The sequence below is a fragment of the Triturus cristatus genome, chromosome 4_2 (assembly GCF_964204655.1).
Source record: "Triturus cristatus chromosome 4_2, aTriCri1.1, whole genome shotgun sequence".
NCBI lineage: Eukaryota > Metazoa > Chordata > Amphibia > Caudata > Salamandridae > Triturus > Triturus cristatus.
In genome coordinates this window covers 660,096,311-660,116,259 of record NC_140586.1, presented here as the reverse complement: position 1 = coordinate 660,116,259, position 19,949 = coordinate 660,096,311, and the positions used below count along the sequence as shown (strand labels likewise).

At 43.7% G+C, this 19,949-nt stretch overlaps 1 protein-coding gene across 2 annotated transcripts in view; it reads right to left on the bottom strand.

The window, feature by feature from the left end:
- KANK4 (KN motif and ankyrin repeat domains 4) overlaps positions 1 to 19,949 on the bottom strand; it is a 692,064-nt gene that overhangs the window by 409,115 nt on the left and 263,000 nt on the right. For both annotated transcript variants that reach the window (XR_014960662.1, XM_085602436.1), the window contains exon 2: positions 2,647 to 2,765. The gene's annotated coding sequence lies outside the window, so the exon portion shown is untranslated. The remainder of the gene's footprint in view (positions 1 to 2,646; positions 2,766 to 19,949) is intronic.

Sequence of the window (19,949 nt, the reverse complement as noted above, 5' to 3'; positions counted from 1 at the left end):
CTTACCAAATGGACAGAGTTTGTATACTTTTTCTTCTGCTTTGTTTGTGCTAGGGCGTGCCGAGAGTGCTGATGCAGAAATGCAGGCCATCTAACTAATGTTTATTTTTTTACATAGATTTATAATTCCTAAAACACTAAAATAAAAATTGTACATTATGAAAAGCACTAGGAAGAAGAAATGATATATGACTGCTACAAATTAGAAACAAACCCCATTAGAATGTGCTACATGTGATATGGGAATTGGGAGTTTGAAAGCCATGTAAATTTGGGTTCTGACGTAGTTTAGAAAGAAAAGGTTCCAATGCCAGGTTAAAAAGGAGAGGGGAAAGAGGGCAACCTTGACGCACTCGCCTCCGTAAATCAAAAAAGGTGGAGACAAACCCATTTGCGCCAACAGCCGCCCGAGGGTTAGAGTAGAGAAGAGGAATCAGGGATATAAATTTAGGGCCGAAGCCAAACCAATTAAGGGTATGGAACAAATAATTCCACTCAACTCTATCAAACGCCTTTTCAGCATCTAATGTTATCGCCGCAAGGGAATAGTTTAGACAAGAGGACTTAGATAAAACATTAAAAAGGAGTCGTGTGTTATCAGTAATGAATCTACCTTTGACGAATCCAGATTGCTCTTTTCCTAACAGATCAGGTAAGAAGGAATCTAATCAAATGGCCAATGCTTTAGCAAAGATGTTATAGTCGATATTGACCAAGGATATAGGCCTATAATTCTTACAATGTTTAGAATCCTTGCCAGGCTTAGGGATGAGACAGATATGTGCTTCTGAGAAAGAGCCTGAGGAACTACCCAGCGTGTTGAAAGAAATAAGTAAGGAGTGTAACTTGGGCAATAAAAGTTTAGAGAAATGTTGGTAAAATTCTACAGTGAAACCCTCCGGTCCTGGGGCTTTGTCTTTTTAAAGATGTTGCAAAGCTGCTAATAATTCTAAATCTAACTCAAGGGAGGAAAAATCAGGTATATTATGTGGAGATTTCTGGATGGTGGAGACAAAATAGGAAAGAGAGACATTAGAAGGTTGTGTTTCAGAAGTGTATAGTGATTTATAAAAAAGGGAAAACTCATTCAAAATCTCAGTGTCTTTAAATTTTAAAACTGATTGAGTATCATAAATAGATTCAATATTTAACTTATTGTGTTTAACTTTCAAATAGTTGGCCAGTATTTTCCCAGCTTTATTCTTCCCCCCATAAAATTTGGCACTGGATTTTAACAAATATAATGAGGCATTTTCCGTTGATTTTTTATTAAATTGTAATTTGGCATTTATGAGGGCGGTGAGACAATCTTTCGAGGTTGAGGTGTAATAAGTATGTTCCAAACGCTTAATGTCCTGAAGGAGATCTTTAGTGAGCTTACGGGAAGTTTTCCGTTTTGAGGCAACAAAGCCTATTATGAAATCCCTTGCTGAGGCCTTGAAAGCATCCCATACCATGACATGAGGCATAGAAGGGGTTTGATTTAATTCAAAGAACTATTAAAATGCCATCTTCTAGGACCAACGGCTAGAGGAAGGATATCCAGGCCAATTGAAACTGGGGCGTGATCTGACAATAAAATAGGGCCAATCTCAGCACTGGTAAGAGTTTGCGAGATATTGTGTGAGACAAATATATATATAGTCAATTCTTGACTGAGTGTGGTCAGAAGGGGAATAAAAAGTATATTCTCTGGTAGTTGGATTGCAAAGACACCAGACATCCAGAAGTTTATGTTGGGAGATAGCATGCACAAAGGACTTGTGTACTTTGTTAGGAACAAAGGAGACTTTGGAGTTTCTGTCAAGAAACGAATCAAAAATTTGATTACAATCGCCAGCTAAAATAAAATTATCGTCTATACAATGTGTAATTTGTTTAGCCAACGTGGGCCAAAAAAAGGGTACACCACCTGTAGGGGCATAAACATTTTAAAGAGAAACAGGAACCCCCTTCAAAGATAATTTGACGTTAACCCATCTACCATCCTTATCTGACTCTTGAGATATAAATGAAAATGAAAGGGACTTATGGCATAGTATCATTACTCCATTTCGTCTCCCATCCACTGGGGAAAAGAAAATCTCCCCTACCCATCCCCTCTTTAACTTTATTGACTCTGGGGCAGAGAGATGAGTTTCTTGCAAAAAAACAATATCAGCATCTAATTTAGCCAAGTGAGTCAACACCCTCTGCCTCTTGATGGGAGAGTGTAAACCTTTAACGTTGCATGTAATCAACTTTAATAACATAAGTAATGATAAAGAAAATGAACCAAAGTTGTCAAATATAAATCCAATTCATTAAGATGACTATAAAAAGTGTGAAAGAAGGAAAATAGATTGAAAAGAATAGATGCAATGTTAGAGTGAAGTGAGATAAAGATATCAAGTAACCAGGAGAAAGAACAAGAAAAGAAGATAGGAAGGAAAAAAAGGAAGAGACCAAGTAGATAAGCAATAAGAAGACAAAAAAGTAAGAAAAATAACAATTGTAATGATCTTAATATCAACAAAAGTGAAAAGATAGAAAGGGATGAGCAAACAAAAGACACCATCAGAAGAGAAGATACGAATCAATGTAACAAAACAGAGAACAAAAAAGACTACAGCCAACAAATCAAAAATAAGACATGAAGGTAACATACCTACAAAGGGAAGACTCAAAAATATACGAGAGGGGGATGAAACCACTTGGAGAGGGCCACAAATCCGGGGGCAGCCAAACGGAGGATCAAGGAGACATCACGATAAGGGATTATAAAATCTGTGAAGGTGACAAGTAAAAAAATAAGGTTAAATAAAAAAAAAAGAGGAGATTGGAACAAACATTGAATCAAATATTAATAAAAACAGCATCAATGAAGATAAACAAACTTGGGCGAGAGACAGAACTTTATAGAAACAACAAGTATGACAAAAAACTATCTAAAATCCATTATAAAAGAGCAGGATACTATAAGAGAGGCAACAGAAACTGAGGAACCTATGAAAAGAAAAACTGTTATCATGTATTAGAAGAGGTCGAGGGTCCAGAAAAATCCATGACATTTGTTTTGCAAGAATTAATGAAGCTTTGTAGACGCGTCGGATCTTCATACGTCGTTGTTCTGTTATTATACGTAACCTTAAAAAGACACGGATGAAAAAGGCCATAACGAGCTCCCATGCAACGTAGATCAGCTCTCATGCCAAGGAAAGCCTTGCGTCTATTTGCAGTAGCTTTAGCATAATCCTGCATGAAGAATAAAGATGAGCCTGACCATGTAATTCTTGGGGAAGCTTTGACCGCAGAAAGAACCTTCAACAAATCAGTATACTCCAGGACATATAAAATGACTCCTCTTGATCTTTGTGGAGACGAAACATGAGATGGAAGACGTCCCAGCCAATGAGCTCTTTGGATGTTCAGTAAAGTTCCATCAGGCAAATGAAGAAGCTTAGGAAGAAAAGATTTGGAAAAGGTGATTGGGTCAGACCCTTCAAGACCTTCTCCCAGGCCATAAATGCATAGGTTGTTTTGTCTATTGCGATTTTCAAGATCCTCAACCTGTTTCTGAAGCAAGCATACCTGAGAATTTAGTTGAGAGACTGTAACGCAAGATTCTTTTAAAGAAGCAACAGTGTTCTCAACCGCGGAGACCCTCATATCCATTTGAGACCAGTTATCTGTGAGAGTTTGCAGTTTAGTGTTAGTCTCTTCCATAAAAGGTCGAAGGGCTCTGATCTCCTCAAGCAGAAGCTCCATAGAGACAGGTGAAGCAGACTTAGGCGGTGAGGGAGGGTCTTTTTTAAGGCGTTTAGAGATAAATTTCCCAGGGGCGCCAGAGGGAGGATCCATACTTGTCTCAAGGCACTGAGAGGTAGATGATAGAGAGTCTTTAAATTTGGAGAATTCGGTACAAATTTTGGAATTTTTTATGAAGATGTGCTTCTTGGAAGAGGGAGGATGAGTCAGCCTTATTCTGCCCATATAACGCTAACCGTAAAAAGATTCTTCCTCCAATAAAACCTCCAAGAGATATAGAAAGGTACTTCCTGAGAGGACGTGTTGAAGGTCGCAAAATGGCCGCTCAGATACAAGAGTCACAAAATCCTCACCAAAAGTATCAACAGCAGCAAGTTATCCTGAAGAGCTCAAAACGCCAGACGATGCCACAATCCTATAGAACTGCCAGTGTACAGAGCCATTAACATAAGGAGCCAATTCTCAGTCAGCTATGTGAAGAGTAGGGCGATGTAATTACTGATAGATCTGACGGAGCATCTCAAAATGGGTGCCAAACCTCAGCACCTCAGAGCATACAAAACTTACACAGGAGCGCTGTGCAGCAACAAACCTCAGTGCCATAGAAAGAGAATAAGCATAGGACAGGGGTGAAAAAAAGTCCTGGGAACATCAGGAGACACTTAGTGAAGGGTATCGTTGCATTTGGAGATAGAGCGCGATCGAGGCAAATTTTCAAAATGGCGGCCGCGGGAGAAAGCGACCGATGCGTTGCAAATGATTTAAAATAAAGATACTTGCTGGGAATATTGAAATACGCCAAAGACAACAACTTTGTCAGCCAATCTTCATAACTGCATATCCGTCTTCACATTTCGGCGAAACGGGTAAAAAGCATGATGTCTCCGTAATCCGCCGGAGAGCTTTACTCGTGGACCGCCAGCTCCATTGGGCGTCAAGCCACGCCCCCCATGGCATGCTTCTTACTACTCTCATTTTACTGTGAACATACATAAATTGTTTCACTTGCAGGCAGTTGTTTGCAAGCATATCAGTCAAAGAGTTCAGTCTTTCCCATTCCCCTGCCTCACAGTTTAGGGCCACATTTATTAAACTTTAGCTCAACGCAGGGCAGCAAGCAAAGCTATGGTGCTGCGTTGCAGGAAAGGGAGAGGGCAAAAAGGCTCCATAATGACAAAGATATTGAGCATTTTTGCTCTCGCCTCATGCTAGCTCACTGTCTGCAGCATAGCACCAATGCAGGCAAGCTTTCATCATAGTGTAAGGGTACCTGCAGTACAGGAAGGATTGCTCTTTGTGCAGGGAAGCACACCTTCCTGCATAAAACCAATCCTTAGAGGCATGTTCCTCTTTCTATGTGTGCTGAAGAATGCAGCACAAGTGGAAAGAGAAAATAATGAGGAGAAATATAGATATTTCTCCTCGTTATGACTCACTTGGGAAGGCTTAGCATTTTGACGCATTCTCAGATTTACAATTCTTTCTAAAACTGTGCATTTGGCCAAAATCCATGGGTGGATGCATGGGAACACCCATGCTCCAGTCATGGAATGACTCCCAAATTGAAATGTAACACATCCCAGGACAAGCAGCTGCCTTACATTAAATGTCTTTACAAAGCCACACAAGGTCATGCAAATATGACCTTGCCTGGCTTCATAAATATGGGCCCCAGTCTCCTTGTCTTCCTTATAGTGGAATCTCTCGCTCTTAATAGAAGGCAATAATTTTCCTCTCTTTTTCTTCTGTATCCAGTGAGTACCACTGTGGATCTTTTCCTATTTAGATTTTCTTTGCCCTTTTATATTGTTTCGATGCAAATCTTTTCAGAATCATGTTTCATGTCAACAAACAGTACCCTGAGGCAAGAGTGAGAAAAGTCTATTCTGCATTACGCATCCATGCACACAATGTGCATAATTTAATCTGTACTAGCTGTCTGGGGACTATACAATTCACAGAGGCCAGTATCTCTCTACATGGATATTTTTGTCATTGACGATCCCTTTGAGATATTACATACATACTAAAACTGCAGGCATTCTCTACAAAAAAGAAGAGATCTGCTGTAGGAAATCCATATTTTCTGCAAAGCCACACTGGATTGTTCACCCTTTGCTGAACGCTATATTTGTGCTGTAGTCCTGCTAACCAGTAGGAAAGTGTCTGTTCCCCCCCCCTTTTAAAATGGTCAAGTGGGGCATGCTTCAAATTGTTATACTTTACTTGCCTATAAGACCCTAGTACATGGTACAAAATCTACCCAGACTCTGGGGGTTAAATGCCACTAATGCACTGTGGCACCTGTTGTGCCATCCACTACAGTGGCATTGCAAACATGGCTTCAGTCCTTCTCTAACAGTTCACCATCCACTGCCCTGCTATGCGCTGCATCCCATAACACGATAACTGCATCTCAATAGTCATCATGTACAAAATCCTTCCAACCACTCATCCTGCATGGTATAACCTGTCACCCATATATGCAACATCTTCAGCACCCCACATAGGGGTAGTAAGCATTATATCAATGCTGCACTACTATACAATACATTGTAGCTTGACTGCAACAGGGTAGAAACAGAAATTTGTCTTGTGAAAGCAATCACTTTGACAGGTAAAAACCTTCTTTGTAAATATTATTATGTCACCTCAGTGGTGCATGGTATTTAAAATATAGAAATGTAATGTTAACATGTTCTTAGAGTGACTAGCACCCAAAGGTTATTTTTAATGTGGCAGGCCTAGCTGTCATATGTAGAAAACCATAGCACAGTTTAAAATATATCTCAGGAAAGGGAGCAGCTAAAAAAATTATCAAACACCTATTTTTTATAGTTATTATAAATCCAATTCAATCGTGAAGTCAGATTTTTAATAAATATTACGGAAAGGTAATTTTTAGAGAGTTACCTTTTGACTTCCTTAAGTCCCCGACAGGGCCGGATTGGGAACCAAAACCGGCCTTGACAAAGTGCTCAGCCGCCCGCCCCCCTGAGGGGTTGGGGTGCGGCCGAGCTCTTTGCCAGGGCTGGTTTTCGGCTGATTTTGTTACAGGGCCGATTTTGCAGCTGCGCTGCAAAAACGGTCCTGTAACAAAAACGGCCCACATGGGCCCAAAACCAGCCCCCTCCCGTGCGGCGCACCGGGGGATTGCCAGGTGCCCGCTACACCCAGTCCGGCCCTGGTTCCAGAGGGCTATTTTGCATTAGCTCTCTACCTTCTCCCAGCCAGAAATTAACCATAAATAAGTGTAAATAAGTGTGAAATGCCTCACAGGAGCAAACAGTAGGCTAACCTGTATGGGTGCTACAATGTCAAATGCAGCTTGAGTGTCAAGTCCTGCTTGACAGGTCTGCTGGGGGTACTTGGGGCACACTTTAAAGGGGAGGGAACAGGATGCCAAGACAGTCCTTGTGAATCCACTGTCTGGTTACTGAGAGACTCAGCTTTAGCCCTACCAGACTTCTGTCTCTGGGTGTATATAAAACCCCTTGGGGCACATTTGAAAGGGAGAGAACCGGATGCCGTGACAATTCAGGAAGATCAACTTCTGGTTGCTAAAGAACTCTGCTTTTGTCATATCAGACTTCTGTCTCTGGGTTTACTTTGGGTACAGTGGCGGCCTCAAACTGGATTTAGTATTGGATGCCGGAGGACTCTAGGATCCCCATATCACACTCCTCAGACACACACCGAGCCCTCAGAGCCAAAGTTTAGTGTGGCCGAAGACATTCATCATCTTGAAAATGCCCAAAGTAGGGAGGGTTGGCCATGGGAACTGTTACCCCATTGGTTAGGCCATCACTAGGAGTCATTCCACCCACAAGCTAAAGTCAGGCATAAATGTAGCACCACCAAGCACCCACTTCAGTACACTTACTGGACTTGCGGAAGATCAGATGAGGACTGGGCCTGCTGTCTATGACCTGAATGGAGAACTGAAGGACTGGACTTGCTCCCTCTTGTACCCAGGACAAAGAAATAGACTCAAGTAAATATAATACTAACCACTGGTTCAGACTCCAGGGATACAACAAGCTGGATGTCATTTGGAGATAGTCAGGGATCACAGCTGTGACCTCTAGCTTGCTCCCTGCTACTACTCCTGGCACTTCCTTGCGACCCCTGGCCTCAGAGGGAGCAAAACTATTGCATCCTCTGAGGCCAGAGGTCACAAAGGAAGTGCCAGGAGTAGCAGGGAGGACGCTAGAGGTCACAGTTGCGACCCCCGACTACCTCCAAATGACATCCATGACAATAGGCTACAAGACGCTTTTTGCTGGAAGTACCCAGCTGATAAGTGGTAACTGGACGGACATGAACCGGACCCTGCTGTTGGCCTCTGCCTGGCACCCTATAAGTCTCTAAGTGCCTCCCCTGAGGTGCTGGGGGGCTTAAGAAGTGCACACCTGTGGTGGATTAGGACTTAAAGGACTAAGGGCCTGGGTTTTGAGTTCGGAATATGGGTTATTTTGTCACAAACATTAAGGATATCTCATCTGCCATATTACAAATGCCATTGGATATAATACATTTGTATTACGGCAGACAGGATATCTCTCATGTTGTTGATGGAGTAATCCGTCCACTGCACTATAAATCAGGCTTTAAGTCAGAAGATACAATCTTTGTCAAGGATGAACCTGGTTGGTGTATCTGACCCATGCTCCATTGTAGCCAGCCTCAAATTGTGCCTATGTCCCATCTACCCCAATCATTGACCAATATTGGTTAATTTAATGACTTTAAGGGTTCACCCGTCACAAATAATAATTCAATTTCTCACATCTGCCATTAATAATGTTTATTTGCCTGGGCACTTTATCTTTTTGGTGAGTACTGTGTAATGGCATGAAGGGCATTGGTCAGTTCATCATGCATCTTGCAGCAAGCAGAGACGGGACTGCATGCTTCCTAAATATAAACTGATAAAGCAAAGCAGACAGAACCTTTATCGGTAGAAAATTGATGGCTGCGGTATTATCCGATAAGGTAGTAACAGTCTAACTCTCAAACCCAAGATATCACTGCGTATCACTGTCTTTCACGACAAGGGCATAAAAAAACTTGCAATGTAACCTGTCTGGTTCAGCAGTGAATCATCATCAGCTTCAAATATATACATCTACTGCAGTTGCCTTGGAAGATGTGCCTGTCGTGAAAGAAGGCTGGCATTACCAATTTGCATTACACTAGTGTGCAAGGCGTGTTAGCAAGATGAAGTCAAATGGTCAGATATTTAAATGGTGGCCGTGGCTATCATGTGAACAAGTGAACACCAATATATTAACATGGTATTCGAGCATAAGAACAATGTAGCACCCAATTGCTAAGTTCCCTCTATTTACTATGTCTATGCTTCACTTTCATTTACGTAAAATATGTAATGTGTCCGACTGATGCACTCGGATTTGAAAATAATTTGCGCTTTGCTTACCAAATGGACAGAGTTTGTATACTTTTTCTTCTGCTTTGTTTGTGCTAGGGAGTGCCGAGAGTGCTGATGCAGAAATGCAGGCCATCTAACTAATGTTTATTTTTTTACATAGATTTATAATTCCTAAAACACTAAAATAAAAATTGTACATTATGAAAAGCACTAGGAAGAAGAAATGATATATGACTGCTACAAATTAGAAACAAACCCCATTAGAATGTGCTACATGTACATGCTGTTGGATCAAAACATAGATGGAAATAAAACTACTTCACACAAGCACTCAATACAGTGTGAAGGTGAATTAATTTGATGCAAAGTTTGAGTTAAAGCTGAAGAGCAGCTGCACATCCGAAAGTCAGGGATCTTGGGCATCGCTGTCCTGTATATTAGACCCACGTGCTGGGTAGCTTTGATTTCTGCATCATTCAAAGCCACTTTTTAATGATAGGTCAGAGCACACATCCTGCACAGCTCAGTAACATCTTAAGAGGCTGTCATGAGGTCCCAACAGCACTCCAGTTTCACAACCTCCAACTCAGTAGCAGGGGCATGGCTTCGGGGGAGGGGAGTTTTTTTGAGGTGTGACACCCCCCATATAAATGCATTTTTGGCTTGAAAGTTGGGTCGGGGGGGCCCTGAGTTGAATCTGCTTTTATTGTCATCCGGAATTTGCTGCCTTTCGATACATTGTGAGGCATTACATGGTTGGTGCTTGGGCTTTCCTGTGCATCCATCCATGGATTTGATGGATTTGATGCAAACCCATATTTACAAGGAGTTGTAGACATGGGTTTGCACCAAAATGGTGCTCCTGCCTGAGACTGGCATAACGAGGAGAAATATCTTTATTGCTCATCTTTAATTCCTCTTTGAACATGTGTTGCATTCTGAAGCACATGTGCATAAAGGGAACAGTATCCAAGGAAAGATTTTGTGCAGGAAGGGAACCCTTTCTGAACAAAAACTATCCTGACCACAATGCAGACACTCTTGCACTGTGGCGCAAGGGGGCCTGCATTGGTGCTAGGCAGCCCAAAGTGCACCAGGACATGGAGAGAGTAGAACTGCTCCATTTCTTTGAAGATTTGTCACAGTTCTGCTCTCTTCGTGGTGATGCAATGCATTGCAGAAACTTTGATTGCTGCACTGCATTGTGCCACTTCTTTGTAAGTATGCCTCTCAGTGACCGGTTTACTAAAAAAGTGGAAAATCTGCACCTATGGAAGTATTCCTTTAATGGGTGCAAATTTGCTGCTTTTTAGAATTCACAAATATTGGCAATAGTAGGCTTGTAAATTTATATCAGGTTTAAAGCCATACTACTGGCAATCCAGCACCCAAAATATGATGGGGCAAATGCTTGCAAATACCACTGAAAATCCCTAGGGATAGCATTCCAAAGCATTGTTTATCACCCACTGTGCCACTCTAGACAGAGGGCCTCTGTAAGAAATTGGGTTGTTGATTGCTTGGCAAGTGAGCCCTAGTCAAGCAGCAACCACAACCCTTGTCAGGGTGAGGCATAAGCCAACCCTAATTAACCTTTTTCTTAACCCTCAGTAGAACCGGAGATATGCAGTTTTAAAGTTTTTTTGTGAAAATAGCACCAACAAACACAAAGTACCACCTGTGGGTATTCGGTCGCACCGGACTGGTATTAAGTCACAAGTTAAGGCCAACCACGATGTAGCGCAGGCCGGCTGCAGGGTCCCCAGTTAGGCCCTGTGAACAAAGTACCTGGAATCCTAGTTTGCAGAGCATTGTGAGGATCTGCATCAAAGATGCGTGACAAAGCCAAAGCGATGCATCGGTTCCGAGGCGCAGCTAGGCTGCAATGCGAGCTCCTGCGTCATCCCCGAGGATCCCACTGATGATGGCTTGCGAGGCAAAGTCCGATGTCGAGGTTGCGTCACGCAGGCAGGACAATATGTCAGTTCCAAGGAGTGGCGAGGCTTCGATGCAGTCTGTTGTAGTCAAAGCTGCAGTTGATGAGGGATGCGAGGCTCTGTGCCAAGGATGTGCTGCACTGTAGCGGTTCCGAAGAGGCTACGGGCTGCAGAGGTGATGCGGATCTTTGCATTGGGTCCTATCCATGCAGCAGTGGAGATGCATCAGTTCTACTCAAGGTTGTGCTGTGCAGCAGAGGAGATGCGTCAGTTCCGCTGGATCCACAGAGGCTGGCAGAAGAACCTAGGCCCACTTCCAAGGGTCCAGGACTGAGGTGACACTACTTGGAAGGGTGGATTCACAGACGGTAGGGAGCTTTGCGGTTGTTAGGGCCTTTTGTTCCTTAGGCTCAAGTCAAGAGGCCAGCCCACTAGCCCTTGGAGTCACTCTGGGGTCCTGGGTTCAACAGATGCAGATCCAGTCCTTCTCACTCCGGCAAGAGGGCAGTAGACAGCAGGGCAACTGTCCTTCAGAGCTGCTGTTCAGCAGAATGGCAGTCCTTTCAGCAGCACAGCAGTCCTGCTTCCTGGCAGAGTATCCACATGTTCAGAAATGTACTAAAGAGTTGGGGTCTGAGGTCCAGTATTTATAACAATTGATCCTTTGACGTGGGTAGAAGCTTCTAGAAGTGCAGAGGTGTCCTGCCTTCCCCCTGGCTCCAGACTAACTACTGAGGTAGGCAGCCCTTTGTGTAGAGCTAGGACACAGCCTATTTAAGTGTAAGTGGAACTGAGTCCATCTTCTCCCTCCGATCCTGCCAGTGATGGTCCAACCAGGCACACCTAAGCTCCCTATTGTCTGTGACTGTCTAACAGGAATATTTAAAACCCAACTGTCAACTACACCAAGCCATGTGACCCATAGCTTATTAAATGTGATGTGGTAACTCCAAATTGTCCTACGGGACAGGTAGTCCTTTCAATAGTGAAAAAACACATTTTAGAATTTTTTACTATCAAGGCAAGTAAAACTTGAAAGAAAGCAGATGCCCTGCTTTTTAAATACATTACAAGTTTGCCCACTAGGCTGTCCAGGGCCTACTCTAGGGTGATGTGTATTGAAAAAGAAGATTCGGGTCTGGCAAAAGTTTTATTTTGCCAGGTAGAACAGCTGTTTGAAACTGCGCGCACAGACTGCAATGGCAGACCAGAGACATGTTTGAGGTGCTACTTGAGTGGGTGACACAATCAGTGCTTCAGGTTCACTAGTAGCATTTAATGTACAGACCCTGGGCACAGGTAGTGCAACTTTATCAGGGACTAACAGGTAAATTAAATTTGCCATTTGGGTATACGACAATTCTACCATGCTTTGAGGAGAAAGCACAAGCACTTTAGCACTGGTTAGCAGTCCTAAAGTGTGCGGAGTCCTAAGGCCAACAAAGATGAATTCAGCAAAAATGGAAGGAGTGAAGGCAAAGAGTTTGAGGATGACCTTGTAGGAAGGGCCAAGTCCAACAGCCTCATTTACGTTTTAGCAGATGAAGTAAAGGCTGAAAGGGTGGCGTAGGCCTATACTGCCTTTAACCTGACTGCCAAATTTCAAGATGTCCGTCAGCTAAGTGGACATCTCGATATATTGGCAGGACCCGCCATCATGGTGGTTCGTGTCTATCTAAGAAAAGTTCACTAGACTGCTCTGTCAAACGTGACGGCTGGCTGTCAAACTTTTCCACAGTATTTTATTTTACAGAAATATACTCCAAAAGCCTGAGTTTGTTTTCAAACAACAACAAAAATGACCCCCACACCAGTTTCCTCTCCTGCTGTGTGGGGGTAATTTATTGTTCTTTTACTGTCCCACACTGCAAGTTTTAAAAAAAGCCATCTGATCATCCACTCTAAATCGGGTAGATGGTTAGATGGCTTATTTCCAATGGCACGTACTCCGTTGGGCTATTGAAGGAAATTTTACACTGACAGAGTAAATTTTACTCATCAATATAAAATTTGCAATCCGTCCGATTGAAAATTCGGCAGGCGGGCCCGGAGTTTGGCAGACAAAGCACTCAGTTGCAACAGAGTATCTGTCTGCCAAACTCTAAATCAGCCCCAAAGTCCCACCTAATATAAATCACTAGTGACCCTGCTACTCATGGAAACAGTTCATCATGAAAGTTCATCTTTGCTTTATTCGACCTAAGTTGGCAGGGTATACCCAGACGTGGGTCACTTGCTCATTTTGCCACTGGATTCAGGCTAGCCTGGCTGATGAGGGGTGTTACCCCAAAACCGGTCCCTGGATGCTTGTTTGCGGTCCAGGGAAGACTTGGCTTGGCAGTTCGGGTTGGACTATTCCCATGAGGAATAGGGTAAAGACTGATTTGCATATGGCTGGGTCTGAACTGGGGTGGCAAAGTGAGCTAAAGAACGATGATGGAGTCAACCCATATCTGTGACTGGGGGTGAGTGTCTGAAAGGTTTCAGCGCTCCATCCATCATCTCCTTGTGTTTGCTTTGTTCACCCTAAGGTGGCAGGGTATACCCAGACGTGCCACTGGATTCAAGCTAGCCTGGCTGATGAGGGGTGTTACCCCAAAACCGTTCCCAGGATGCTTGTTTACGGTTTAGAGAAGACCTGGCTTGGCAGTTTGGGCTGGACTATTCCCAAGAGGAATAGGGTCAAGACTGATTTGTATATGGCTGGATCTGAACTGGGGTGGCGAAGTGAACTAAAGAACGATGATGGATTCAACCCAGATCTGTGACGGGGGTGTGTGTCTGAAAAGTTTCAACGCTCCATCCATCATCTCCTTGTGTTTGAACAGTTCATCCCGAACCTTTGTTCACCTCTCACAGTCACACCTGGCCCACTGCTTTTTTAGTTGGAAAATTTAAGATTCACACCCAATGAATTGCACTGACTAAGCCACGCTCATTAGGCTCTTGTCAATGAAACTCATATGACAATGGGTTGTAGGCAAAACAGACAGAAAAAAGAACTATTGATAGAATTAAGATTAATGATCAGATGTACTTTGTAAGGGAGAGGGTCAGTGTTGGGACAATGCTGAACAAATGTAGAAGAGGTGGCTAGAAAAGTAGATGTTGTTGTGAGTATAATTGAGTTATTTGGTACAATATGTTTTAAAGGTTTTTCTGCCCCTTAAGCCTGGGGGATTGGAGTAAAGATCACGGCAAGTCAAACTTAACCTCGAGATGATGTAGAAATATGTAGGCTTTGTAGTCATGGACATTTGTGCTCATTCAATTATCTAAATGAGGTTTGTTTCCATCCAGGTATCTAGGGTATTTTAATGAGCACAGCTGGTATGATCCTTTTTCTCACGTTTGGCTTCACTTTGACTGTTTTCTATTAACATCACTCTTGGACTCAATTGATTTCGGAAATCCATGCACAGGGATGAGATTTAGCTTATGGATCTACATTACCTGGAGATCTGGGATATATCTGAAACCTCTGAAATTAGGCTCTAGAAAGGGGTCCTTGGGACAATGTAGGGACAGCTCTCTATAGCAGAAGGATCGGCGGCTGAATCCCTAAGTGATCAGGGCATTTATCTTACATTGAAACGACGAAGAAGAGCACGAATAAATGAAACCAATTGCTCGTTTGTTGCTGGTTCTGAGGAGGTGTTATGTGTAGGCACTGGATATGTGATATAGTTCCACCTCAGTGGAGGAGCCGCCACTGATTCCAGGCAAAAGACATTTTGATTTGAAAGGTGGCCTTTTCTGAGTGTAAAAGGTGCTTTCCGCTGCTTTGTGTGCTTTTGAATCAAGGTGGCGTTACGAGGGTGTCACTTGGATGGGTTAGTGCAAACATAGATACGTTTTCACACAAAGAACGATATACGAAGCTAGTGAAACAAGGCCTCACGCTAAAAAATACTGTATGCTTGATCATGCAGTAAGCAGACAAAATCTGTACATTTCTAAAAAAAGAAAAAAACATAAATTGCATATGTACTGAAGTGCACACCACACATCCAATTTGTGGAATCCTTGTGAATTTGTCTAGGCAAAGGAATTTGCACGGGAAGGAAAGGGTATGCTTCTATGTACAAAACCTGTGCTAGACAACACAACCCACACTCAGCCCTGCAGCATGGTGCGAGGCTGTGTGTAGTGCAAGGCTGCCCTATCAGAGCACAGCACAGGTGAGGGTAACACCAGCAGGGCAATCTCAGTAGATATGGTTCGGAGCTGTTTTTCCCTTTACGCAACAACGTTCAGCAAACGTGGTTGCTCTGCTTCTTTGAAATTATAGAAAATTAAATCTGGCCCTAAAAGCATTATGAGCCACAGGAAGAAGTGTGGTAAAATACCCCACCCATGTAAATATGCGTGAGGCCATACTAATGGCAGTGCAGAGCGATACAAATCTCTGATAACACATTACAATACGATGGAAAACATTGACATACATAAGTATTAGCATTGGCCCAAAAATGGTATCATGCAAATTAGCCCACTCCTTTAAAAGGCTTGGTCTTGAATGACTTCCGGAAGCCTTAAGAACCCTTTGCTGTTGTCCTCGTGCCCTGCGGCTGGGGTCCGCACGCACCCGGGCTGGTTTCATGCATAATAAACAGCACATTTCTCCCAGCATTACTGCGGGAGTTCGGCGCTGCTTTTGATAGATTTCACAGCACTGTTCCTCCGTTTCAAAGCGTCTCTGGCACCGCGAGATAAGGCGTTCTTTCTCACAAAGATGCTCTGCGTGCAGCCAGCCTCTCCGCAGTCCCCGGAACGCCGGTTCGGTGGGCCTGCTCGGGCGGCTGCTGTGCTGTAAACAATGGCGGCGGAGCGCATCCTATTGGCCGGGATGTTTGGGGTAAGCAGCGGCGCTCTCACAGAAATCACTGTATGGGGTTACAATCCTCTCGCTCGGAGGTTTTCTAGACTTACAAGAGTCCAGAGGTTTACCCTTTGATGTAAGAGGGGACATCTCAGGGACACACCGCGCTGCTTTGTTTAGGAGAAGGGACTTTTATTTTATGAACCGAATATCTTGCTGGCTGACGAGACACTGAACCTAGCTCTTTAATTTCCTGTATAACTGTGTACTAGTTGCTGAATAGTATATCTTTCTGTTCAATTTCGGAACATTTAAAGCAGCATTTGGCAGCGCCCCCCAATACCCCCTATCTCAAGAGGGTGGCGCAAGCACACTGAAGCGCAATGTATGAGGCTTTAAATTGTAGCTGATGGATACATCAAGCTCTTGCCAAGCACTCTGGTTTCATTTAACTGACTGAAAATGGAAGGCGGCTACAGCATCAACAAAGCCACAAGCATTTCAAACCCTTGTGGCTCCCACTTCGGCAGCACAATCAGCTCTTGCTGGCATTTCTGTTGTAGAGTAAGACAAGTACAGCTGGCCTCTGCACTCCACTGGCAGGGGAGGGCGGGCAGATTCTGCGTACATGCTCGAAAGGTTGCTCTCATGCAACGTGGAGGTCAAAATGTCACCCAAAGTGGTAAATGTCCAAGCACTGTAGCCTGCATGGACATTGTACTGGACTGGCCATGCACTGGGGACAGACTCAACAAAGAAAAGGCATACACCTATAGAAGTATTCCCACACACAGGCGTTAGTGTGCAACTTTTGGGAATACACAAACATTCCCGGTAGTTCTTTTGCAATGTTGCACCTGTTACAACTCCCCTTGCGTACTACTGGGAAGGTTATGTGGCATTTTGCATTTCCCAGTGCTTAGCTGTATGCAAAGTATAATTCTACACTGGAGAGATGCAGCTTGCTTTTCAAATGCACATTTTTCTTTCTCCACGAGGAAACCATTTTTCCCAAGGAGAAACCCCTTTCCTTTTCACCCACAAAAAGTTTGGGGCTATTCTGTTCCCCTTCCCACCCCGAAAGGGGAATTACTCGAACCCTTTGCTAGAGTTAATCTCTGTCTTTTTCCAGAATGGAAAGGGGTCGGTGAGAAGTATTTGAATGTCAATACATTGACACGTAATAAACTAACAAAGTAAGCATGCCTTGATTTTACCGCACCCCACCCATTGCCCCTTGGATTTTCTACTAGCCATATGGGGCACAGGGAAAACCACTTTCAGGACCACTGCAGAAAAGACCACTGTATTTAGCGCTCGGTGGGTGAAGGGATTAACTGCGATACGCACTAGTAAAACCATTTACTCCTGCCGGTATCTGTTTGTGAATTCCTGACAAGCAAACGTGGAGCCATTTCTGGCTGTAAATGTAGGCTTATGGCTATACATGGCTTTGTGAACTGGACCCTGAGAATTCATATATAGAGAGTCCTGTCTATGACATTAGGTCCCTATGGCAATTCATTGTAGAGTAAGCAAGGGGCAAGAGTTGGCTGTCAGTTCTGCTAATCTTAGCAACTGACCTGCTAACAACTTGCCCACGGGCCAAACTAGATTTAATCCTCTCCAGGGTTGCCTGGAAGCAAAGGGCAGCATTGCTATTGTTAGAAGAATAACTTTGATCTGTAGGCAGCGCCTCTCGTTTCACAAATATTAGGTGTAGTTTTGTCCGTGATAGCAGTTCAGATCTTATCATTCCAACCTGCAATTAACACCACTGCAAATAGTCTACACAGTGCCAGGTGTGGGACAGCTCCACCCTTGACAATGTCGGTTCTTCACCTATATTTCTTCACCTATATTTTTTTATTATATTCCTTGTAAAGTGTCGCATGCTACATTTTATAGTCTGTTTTTTTAGATGTAGATGGAAATATTTCATATAACTCAAACAGAAGGTGTCAGCTAATAAGAGGTTTGAATCAAGATTAGCTAAACAAGGTAACAGTGGGACAATTATCTCAAGAACATACAGCATCTGACCGGTGCAGGCTTATTCAAGGTGTCATCCCTTTCACATTCATGTCACTATCTGTGCTCCAGATCAGGTCAGTGGTGCCTGCAAGTTACTGACAAATGGGCCTAAACCAAAGAAGATTCACAGAAAGTGTGTGTGGAAGGATCCACTTTTTTTTGCCATTCCAGAATATTTTTGTAGTATAGAAGGAGGTCACAAGACACTACTTGTGATATTGAACTGTACCTGAACAATAGAACTGGTGGTGGCGGCTGAATCCAGACTGCCATTGAGGTGCTGGACATGCTGTGTCCTCTTGAGAGGACTTAGTAAATAGACAATAAAATTGCCACAGATCCTTAGTTGGTTGCCATGGTGGGAAGAGTCCCTCGAAAAGGAAAGCTAGGGGTTTCTGACACAGACCAAGGCAGAGGGGCCATAGTGAGGCAGCTTGGCTCTGGGGCCAGGGAACACCCACATCCAACAATAACCTCTGGACTACCCCTCAAAGAGCATGAGACAACCCCATCATACTCTTAAATAGCAAGCGGAGCAGAGGCGCCGAGTTAGCAGCGTTGCACCTGGAAATATTTTGACACCATCACCTACTTCCAAGCCATGTCTTCCCTGAACCGGAAACAAGCATCCTGGGACCGGTTTCTGGCTATTCAGCCGTCATCAGCCAGGCTAGCTTGAATCCAGTGGCAAAGTGAGCAAGGGGCCCACGTCTGGGCATACCCTGCCAACTTAGGGCGAACAAAGCGATACCAAAGGGGATGATGGACGGAGCGCTTGAACAAATCAAACACTCACCCCCAGTCAACTGATCTGGGTTTAATCCATCATCATTCTTTAGCTCACTCCACCACCCCAGTTCAGACATGGCCATGTGCAAATCAGTCTGACCCTGTGCCTCATGGGAACAGTCCAGCCCGAACTGCCAAGCCATGTCTTCCCTGGACCGGAAACAAGCATCCTGGGACCGATTTTTGGCTACTCAGCCGTCATCAGCCAGGCTAACTTGAATCCAGTGGCAAAGTGAGCAAGGGACCCACATCTGGGCGTACCCTGCCAACTTAGGGCGAACAAAGCGATACCAAAGTGGGATGGATATGCCCAGACGTGGGTCCCTTGCTCACTGTGCCACTGGATTCAAGCTAACCTGGCTGAAGAAGGGTGACATACCCAGAAACCGGTCCCAGGATGCTTGTTTCTGGTCCAGTGAGAACCTGGCCTGGCAGTTCGGTCTGGACTGTTCCCATGGGGCACAGGGTCAAGACTGATTTGCATGCTATTCTTGTCGATTTGTAGGCCCACACAAATGAATTAATAGATTGCTGGAATTTATCTATGGCCTGCTTTTCAAAGTATAGCGGGATGGTATTGAAGAGAAAGGTGACTTTTGGTAGAAGTACCATTTTTATTAAATTAATTCTACCCATGATAGTCAAGGGAAGGTGTGCCCAGGACTTCATGATTTTATGACATTCTCTCACAATGTTAAAAAAAATAATTTCTGCTATCTTATTAATGTCCTGGACAATTTTTACTCCCAGATATCGCATTTCGTTTTTAACCTGATGTTGACACCCTGGTAGATTCCATGTCATAATTTCAGTTTTGTCAGCATTAATTTCATACCCCAAGACCTGGCCTCAATCCTGCACTAGATGGATAATATGAGAGAAAGATAGCTCCAAATTCGACGACAGAATTAGTATATCGTCTGCATACAGAGCCACCTTCCTATCCCACACTCCGCTCTTGAATGGTATAATATTTGTCTCCTCTCTTAGACGTATAGCGAATGGTTCTATATACATGTTAAATAGAAGCGGGGAGAGGGGGCAGCCCTGCCTGGTTCCTCTCTCGATTTTAAAGGGTCTAGTTAAATTTCCATTGACTACAAGTCTCGCTGAAGGGTCACTATATTTGAGATTGATAGTTCGGCAGAATTTTGGACCAAAATTGTACTTCTCAAGTACTGCTGTTAAATAGTTCCAGTTTACCCTGTCCAATGCCTTGTTGGCATCCA